Below are 9,618 nucleotides of genomic sequence, written 5' to 3' on the forward strand. Positions count from 1 at the left end.
AACATTTCTTTTAAGATAAGTTTATTATTGATGAACTCTTCGTTTTTGCTTATCTGAGAAGTTCTTTATCTTTCCTTCTAGTCTAAATGATATTCCTCCTGGGTAGAGTGTCATAGGTTGCAGGCTTTGCCCTTTCAGCACTTTGAACATATTATGTCACTCTTCTGGCTGCAAAATTTCTGCAAAGAAATCAGTTGATAGCCTTAGGGGGTTTCCTTTGTATATGACTTTTTGTTTTCCTCATACAGCCTTTAGAATTCTCTCTTTAATTTTTGCCATTTTAATTATGATGTGTCTTGGTGTGGGTCTGTTTGAGTTCATTTTGTTTGGAATCCCCTGTGCTTCCAGTACCTGAATATCTGTTTCTTTCTTCAGGTTTGGGAATATTTCAGCCATAATTTCCTCAAATACATTTTTGATCCCCTTCTCTCTCTCTTCTCCTTCTGGAATCCCTATAATAGCAAATGTTGGAATGCTTAATGTTATTCCACAGATCTCTCAAATTGCTTTCATTTTTTAAAAATTTGTTTTTCTTTTTGCTGCTTTGATTGGATGATTTCCATTATTCTCTCTTCCAGATCACATATGAGTTCTTCTGTATCACTTAGTCTGCTATTCATTCTTTGTAGTATATTTTTTAAATTTCAGCTATTGAATTATTCATTTCTGATTGGGTCAGTTTTATGTTTTGTATCTCCTTGTTAAAATGTTCACTGTTTAGAGCAATTATTTTCCCTAACTCAGTTAACATTTTTATTGCTAATGTTTTGAATTCTTCATCTGGTAAATTGTTTTTTTCTGTTTCATTATTTTCTCTTGCTCTTTTAATTGAGAGTAGTTCCTTTGCCTTTTCTTTTTGCTTAACTTTTTCAGCCTCTGTGAATTTAGGTGAAACAGTGAACCTTGTTCTTTTGTGGGAGCATTACTATATAGACTCTGTGTGCCCAATACCTTTGGTGAGAGAACTGGATTTGACATGGATGAAAGTCACATCTTTCCTCAAGGTGTGCTGGCTGCTATCACCTTGGTAGTGGGTCAGTCTATAGATGGAGGGGCTAGAGCTGTCACCCAGTGTGAGGTGGGACTTTGTCTCTACTCAGTGGCTATTACTACCCTGTCAGGAGCAGGGTCTATCCCACGTTGCTTGAGCAGAAACCTTGAGGGTCATCCTGAGCTGGCTCTATTCCCTTTAAGTGAGAGTCTCTCCCTCTCTCCACACCGGGACCTTTGCCCCAGGGGAGGGGAGTGCTGAAGCAAGTGGGGCCCATGTGCAGATAGAGGTTCAATGTGCTGCCTGTGCAGCAGGTGTCTGCAGCTCCACTCAGATGCAGCCTTGTGTGCAAGTCCCCTCTATCTCTTACAGCTGATCACTGCCCCCTGCCTCTGCTGCCCCTGCCCTATTGTAGAACCACTCCACAGGGCTGGTGGGACATGGACCCTCAGTGTGTATCAGGATGTTAGTTGTGGTGGAGCAGCTGCCATCAGAGATCTGGGTGGTTTCTGAGGTACTGCTTGAGTAAGTGCCAACAATGGCTGCTATTGCCCCATCCAGGCTTCACCCTGGGACCAACCCAGTTACTTCTCTGTCACATGGTTGGGTCTTTTTTCTGGTCGTAGGTGCTCCAGACCCAGTGCTGTGTGGTGGCATGGATGAATGGGGCCAAAGTGTTTGCTTGGCTCAGGGGTGCATAGCAAGGCTGTCACAGGAAATTGGCAGCTGCTAGGGCAGACCTCTCCACTTTGCCTCATGAGCAAGTCCCATATGTCTCTCACAGCTCATCACTCTCACCACCCTCCATGACTCCCACCCTGTTGTGGAACTGCTCTGCAGGGCAGGTAGGGCCCTTGTGATCTCTCTGCATTTATGGGGGTGTGAGGTGTGATGGAGCGGTTACTGTCAGAAATCTAGTTAGCTTCTGAGGCACTGCTTGAGTAAGCACTAGCAATAACTACTGCCACCCCACCTAGGCTCCTCCCTAGGACCAGGTTACATCTGTTTCCCATAGGTCTAGTCTTTTCCCTGGTCATAGCCACCCCAGATCCAGTGCCATGCTGTGGTGTGGAGTGAGTGGGGCTGGAGTTTCACTTGGCTTGGGCTGGGGCGTCCAGTGGGGCAGTCTCTGGGAACCTGGCACCCACTAGAGCAGATCTGTCTCTGTCCTGCCTCAGGGGATAGCCAGTAAATGCATTCCTCGCAAGTGGAGTCCAGCCTTCCCCAGTCCTGTTTGTCCCAGCTGTCCTCCAACCCGCCAAGGGGGGCTTGTCTCCTCTCAACCTGCTCACTCCCCAGGGTGTGTGTCTGCCCATGTAATCTCCCTTTTACTCTGAGTCTCCTCCCAGGGACACAGGTCCTGACCTGATCACTTTTCTTCCCTTCCTACCTGATTACGTGTGCATCTTTCTCACAGCCTTGGTTTTACTGGAGTCTTTCTACCAGTTTCCAGTTAGTTTTAGTGAGAATTGTTCCACTATAGCTGTATTTTTGATGTGTTCGTGGGGAGAGGTGAGCTCCAGGTCCTTTTACTCGGCCACCTTGATTTCCTCCTCCAGGCATTTTTCAGTTATTTGTTCCCAGCCAAACCTATTCTGTCTTACAAGTTTGCAACTATGCAGGTTATTTTTTTCTTTCAAATACAAATTACTACTACCTTGTAAATGATTATTTACGTTACTTACTCCTTTTATCATGTTAACTTATTCAGTGCTCACTGATATTCTTGACCAACAGCCCTGACAAACTCATTATTTCAGTTCTTTTCAGTATACCTGAGTAATACATTTAGAAAATGACCTTAGGTGATATATATTTTGAGAACTTTATAGCAAATATTTTCCTTTTATCTCACATACTAATGATTATGGAATGGCATAAAATTTTAGCTATAATAAAAATTTTCCTCAAAGCTATTTAGATACTTTTTTTCCCCTTTGGATATTGTTATAGAACAAGTCAAAAAGCTCTCTCAATGTCCAAAGATCTATTTTTCCCAATGGCTAAGCTGAAAGAATTGGAGAAATAAAGTTAACAATAGGAATATTGGATTATAACCCATAGAATATTAAAAAAAATCCATGGTTTTGTGCTGATGTAAATAAATAATTGACTAAATATAATTGGGGGGTAAGGGGCAGCTATCTTAAATATGAAATACAATTATAAAATGGAAGTAGAATGAGGGAAATGGGAAATCTCATTAGAACTTTATAATAATTATCAGGCAAGATCTATCAAAGGAATGTAAAATTAGGGAGCGTAAGTGTGAGGAGAGATAGGATATTTGTATAGACTCAAAGTGTCTCCCTCAGGATATCTATTAATTACAAAAGGAAAAAGAGTAGTTTTATAGTAAAGAAACCTGACAGACAGCACCTTAATGAAGTGATCGGTGTTACCGTTGCTAGTAAAATGACATATTGACATTTTGTGGCCCCGCTATGAACTGGAGAAAAAATATCACGTTTGTGTTACCTTTCCAAAAATGCATAACTTCAGTCTAATAATGAAAAACTTTCGAACGAGTCCTCAGATTGAGAGATATTCCTCAGAATAACTGAGCAAACCCTCAGTTGTCAGGATTGTGAAAGACAAGGAAAGACCAAGGAATTGTCACAGATTGGAGGAGACTAAGGAGACAACTAAATTTAATGTGGGATCTAGTAATATGTCCTAAAAGAGTATGAGTAGAAATACTCATGGAAGCTGAATAAAATGTATAGTTGAGTTTTAAAATAGCAAAAAATAAACAAAAAGAAAAAGACCTTTTAAGTAAGCCAACAAAGAAACGAAACTGAATGAAAATATATTTAAAAATGAGTAACAATGAAGATAGAGAATTTTAAATATCTGGGAAGAGATCAAAATAGTTAGAGGAAAAATTATAGCCATAAATGCCTTTGTTAGAAATAAATAATTAAAAAAATGAAATAAGCATTTAAGTCAAGAAATTAGGGATGGGAGAACAATAAAATAAATGCAAAATACTTATAAAGGTGGACTTTGTGAAGGTTAAATAGAAATTTTTAATTCTTTTAATTAAAAGAATAAAGTGTAAAGTGATGACACAATAGATTTGATCAATAAAACTTTTTATTTTCACAGTGACAAATTAGCTGAAAAATTGACAAGTATACTACAGAAAACAAGGGAAATTATTGATAAACTAAGAAAAAATGTACTTATAATAAATACAGTGTACAACTTTATATCATTAAATTTAATAATCAGATGAAATGGACAGTTTTCTAGGAAGAGCTGATATAAGAATAAGTAGAATCAATTTTTAGTTTTAAAAAATCTAATTAGATCAATAAACTGAGAAGATATTTTTAAAGTAGTAGAAGACCTATTAAAAAAAAGCACAAACTCATTTATGAGCATATTCAAGATTATTTCCAGGATAAAACCCACATATTATATAGAGGAAATTCTCTTATCTAAGAGAGAATACACTGGAGTATATATTTTTTTAAAAAGGAATATAGTGTGCTGTGCTTCAACATGGAAATATCCTGTATCATAAAGATGTCAGTTTTTTCCAATCAACATTTACAGTGCAATTCTACTCATAATCTTTAAAGGATTTTCATGAAACTACCAAGAATATTTGAAAACCAATCTGGAAGGTCAAATACACAAAAATGGCAAAGAAAAACCTAAAGAGAGAAGAAAAACCCATTGCATACAAAAGATGAGGAATTAGAACAGCATCAGATTTCTCAGCAACACTAGAAAATGGAATACAGTAAAATTCTGAAACAAATTAAATGTGCCAGTTTTCTACTATTTGTTCCTCCAGGTATTTCTCCACTATAGTCTCTACCTCAGGAAACAAATCTGTATGCAAAACATCAGTGGGATCTCTTGGCCCCCTCCTTTAAGATGTGTGCGTGGCCAGTGCAAAGCCAAGCAAGAAATTCAAGGAAGGAGAGTGAAGCAGCCTTGTATAGCTTTGACTTGAACTAAAGATTGCTCCTCCTGAAAGCTGCATTCTTTACACATACTTTTCTTAAGAATTTCAATAACCACTCCCTCTTTGTTCCCTCGGGCTTAAAAGTGGTAATAGTTTGACTCTTACTATTCCAGGGTGCTGCGCTATTCATTGTAAACATTTTCTGTATTAACAACTCTTTGAATTATTCTAATTTGACACCTATTTCTCTTTGCGACCCTGACTGGGGCAGTGTTACATAATTAGAAATAAGAGATAATATAACAAAAGGAGACAATCAATTTAGGGGATGAAATACTTAATTGAGAATAGTTCTAAAATGAGAAAAGTGAAAATAAGAAGGGAAGATAGTAACTAACAATTTATTGAAGAAAACTTTCCCCAAGTGATAGACTTGACTTCTAAAAGTGTCCCAGATTACAGTAGCCTTCTACGTGTTTGCACAAATGGATAAAAATCTCGACTGATGGTGGGTGGATGGATGGATAGATATTGGGTAGGCCAAAAAGTTCGTTCGGGTTTTTCCATACAATGTTATGGAAAACCCCGAACGAACTTTTTGGTCAATATAGAGAGATATGTCAATCCTAATACATTTGTTATATATATATATATATATATAAAACAAACTATTAGAAACTTAGCTAATTAAAGTAGTAGTACTGGCTCAAGAATTGATGTATAGTTCTATGTAATGAATAAATAGTTCAGAAACAGGTCTTTGTGAACATGAGGTTTTATTTTATTGCATAAGTGACATTTCAGTACAATTGAGAAATAAATTGCACATCAAATAGCCATCCCTTTGCAGAGGGGAACAAAAAGGAATAAAATTCTGTAAACTAGAAAGTATTTGAAGAAAAATTACTTACATAATCTTAAAAAAAGCAAATTAGGACAGAAAAATGGTGGTACACATAAATAGTAAGATGGTAGATTTAAATATGTATGCATGTGTGTAGGTGATTATTCACATGTAAATGAGTTAAATACTCCAATAGAAGACAAAGTTTGCTTGAATTCTTAAAACCCTATATATTGTTTAAAAAAAAATCTTAAATATGAGTAAACAGAAATTAAAATAAAAGTAAACAGCAAAGACGTGATGAAAATGTCAACCAATATAATACAGATATAAATGTACAAATATTAGAAAAAGTAGATTTAATATTTTTTAACTTTGTGTGCACCTGAAAACAGCTGCAAATATATATACGGCAAAAGTTTACAGAACTAACATCTATAATCATAGAGTGAAATGTCCACAGGCTTTCATAGTATTAAATGAAATATGGGGAAAAATTAAGTTTATAGGGGATTTGAACACAATGAACAAATTTGACCTTATTGACATATAGAGAGCTTTGTTTCCAACATCTGCAGAATATACATTCTTTTAAGAGCACATATAGAATTTACTATAATTGGTCATATTCTGGACCATGAAATAATTCTCAACAGCTTTCTTGGGGCTGAAATCATAGTAAAATCCAAGGACTTAACACAGTGTGACTAAATTATACATAATAACAAGATCTACAAATGTTTGGAAATTAAAGAATTAACTTCTAGATAATACAATGGAATAACATGTTTGGATCTGACATCAACCTAAAAAAATGCACATCAAATTAAACCAATGGAAGAAGATGAGAAAAAATTATTAAGAATAGAAATTAATGAAATAGAAAATGTTCAAAAGAGAGAATCAATAAGCTAAATGTTGGTTCTATGAAAAATGATATAATAAAATGGTTAACCTCCTGGTAAGTCTAATCAAAAAAAGACCTGTTACAAATATATCAAAAATGATGAAAAGATAACATTACAGATCACACAGAAAATAAAAGAAAGATATTATAAACAATTTTATGAACATAATTTTAAAAATTTAGAGGAAATGAACATATGTCTGATAGAATAAAACCTGCTAAAACTGACATAAGAAGAAAGAGAATATCTGAATATTACTATTATCTGCTAAAGAAATTGAATCTGTAATTTAAAACCTTCCTACAAATAAAATTCCAAACCAAAATTGCTTGGCCAGTTTAGGAAAACAATCATATATTTATAAACTCTTTCTGAAAATAAAAAAATTGAGATGAATTTCTGAGTCATTTCATAAGGCCAGCATAATATTGATATAAAACCTGACAAAAACATTGCAAGAAAGGACATCATAATCCACCTCAAACACAGAAACATAAAAAAATTCTAAACAAAATATTTGAGGATTCCAGTGAAATGTATCTTTTAAAGTTTGGAGGGATACTATGACATTATGATACTATGATATTATGACAAAGTTGGATTGATTCCATGAATGCAAGGTTGATTTAATGTTTGAAAGTCAATATACGGGATGACACATTAATAACATAAAGGAAAAAGTAATAATAATGTCAAAAGATTCAAAAGAAGTACTCAAGCAAAATATCATCAATTTACACTTTAAAAAATAGAAAACTAACAGTAAAAGGAAACTTCTCCATCTAATACTGAGTATCTTTCAGCAAATATCTTATTTAATGAAATGATATTGAAAATTTTTCCCCTAAATTCAGGCAGGAGAAAGGAGATGCCCATTGTTATCATTCATATTCCACATGTACTGCATAAACTTGCTAGTGGAATAAGGCAAGAAAATAAGTAAAAGATACACTGACTGGAAAGGAATGAATAAGACTACTCATTCGTAAACCTGATTATACACATTAAAATGTCCCCAAAGAATCTATAGATAAGCAAGTAGAATTAATAAATTATTTTATCAAAGATACAACTCGGCTTGTGGATACATGGTCATGTTCAATTTGTGATCTTTTATTGAACTGTATACTTAATGACTTATTCAATTTATTTGTCTATATGTTACACTTCATTAAAAATTGTTAACAGAAAATGCAGAGAAGTATGGCTATAATCTTGGAATAAAGACCTTCCTAAGGAATTTGTAAATTGCATAAAAAAAGATAATTTTGCTTCACAAATCAGAAATCTTCTAAAGTATAAAAAATAATGAAAGGCAAGTGGTACATTGGGAAAATATTTGCCAAAATAAATTAAAACACAGCATAGCAATCCAGATTACAGAACAAAAAATTTCCTCAAAACAAATTTTAAAAAGAAAAGTCAGAGAAATACCTAAATATTCCAAAAGCCTATGATCAAGCATCTCACAGGAGAAGTAATTGACTAAAAAAAAAACACATGGAAATAATTTCAACTTCAGTATTACTTAGGAAAATGCAAAGTAAAGCAAATATAAGATTTAAAAAATGATTACCAGTATCAAATGTTGGCCAATATGTGGGGAATAGATGTAAGTGTGTACAGCCCTTTTGGAAGGCCAATACGATAATCCCTATCCACAATAAAAATGAGTATTGTCTTTGACCCAGCAATTACATTCCAGTGTGCCTCACTTGTAAAATTATACATGTGCTCACAATTAGTCATATGCATGGACTTTCACTAATAGGAAAAATTGGAAATAATCTAAATTCATCAGTTCATGAATAGTGATACAAACTCTGGTGTATCTGTATTGTATAGCTCCAAGAATAGTGTAGATGTTATGTGTAGTGATATAAAAAGATCTAAGTCATATTAGGAAGTAAAAATAGTAAATTACAGAGTAATATATCTAGTTGGATTCTATTTCTCTATTAAAGAAAATAAGCTATCAGTATATTTAAGATTGTATGTGCATTTATGTGTTTGTTTTGTTTTTGTAAAATAAAGGAAAAGGTCTAGAGAAATATGCAACAAAACAACTGCAGGGGCAGTTCTGGGGAAGGAATTAAGAGGATAAAAGAATTCAGGACCTTTGCTTTTTTTCCTATTGCTGGAATTTGTTTTAATTTTTTACTTAAAGAATCTATTCTTGCATTACTTGAATAATTAAAAGGGAGGAAGAAAACAATAAAAAACTCAGTACAAATGTGACATGGTTTTTATTGTAATGTCCATGTTTTAGAATATTGCTTTTTGGTGGTATATTGAAGGGGTTAGCATTTGCACAAATACGTAGCCGTACAATAATACAAGAGATTCAGAGGTGATAAATAACATTCCCAATTGTAGTGACTGCAAGGGAAAGTCCTAATGAAATTGCACAGGAAATGCCAAGAGAGACATCCAGGTGTAGACGGAACACTAGTAGTGAATATAGACAAAATCAACATTTCCATGGTCCTTTCTGTATGTTTTTTGGTTTCTTCTAACTTTTCTTCTCTCTTTTAGGGAGACATTAAAAAATGGAAGTAGTGTTTTGCTACAAAGAGACTACTTTAAAAAGTATGCTAGAATGCTAAATATGGATTTTGATGAGTATCTAAAGAATTCTCAAAGCCAAGGTACATTTGTCTGAGCATACAGTATATATATTTTAATTACATTAAGTGAGATTTCTAAGCATCTGACATCAGTTTACTAGTAAACATTCAATTAAGTATTTGAACATCCAGTGTTAAATAAAATGTTTTAAAGAAGCCATTAGGATTCTGCATTTCTAACTGCAGTCATAACAGATGCGTGGAAGAGCAGTAGAATCTCTTCCTGTAATCAGGGACAATAGAGCCCATTTGCTCTGTGTTCTCCCTTTATTCGCTTGATTCCTTGACTGTTGTCTGGTTTATCTTACCACCTCTCCCTCAGTGATGAT

Source organism: Physeter macrocephalus, chromosome 16 (genome assembly GCF_002837175.3).
Source record: "Physeter macrocephalus isolate SW-GA chromosome 16, ASM283717v5, whole genome shotgun sequence".
In the NCBI taxonomy this organism is placed as follows: domain Eukaryota; kingdom Metazoa; phylum Chordata; class Mammalia; order Artiodactyla; family Physeteridae; genus Physeter; species Physeter macrocephalus.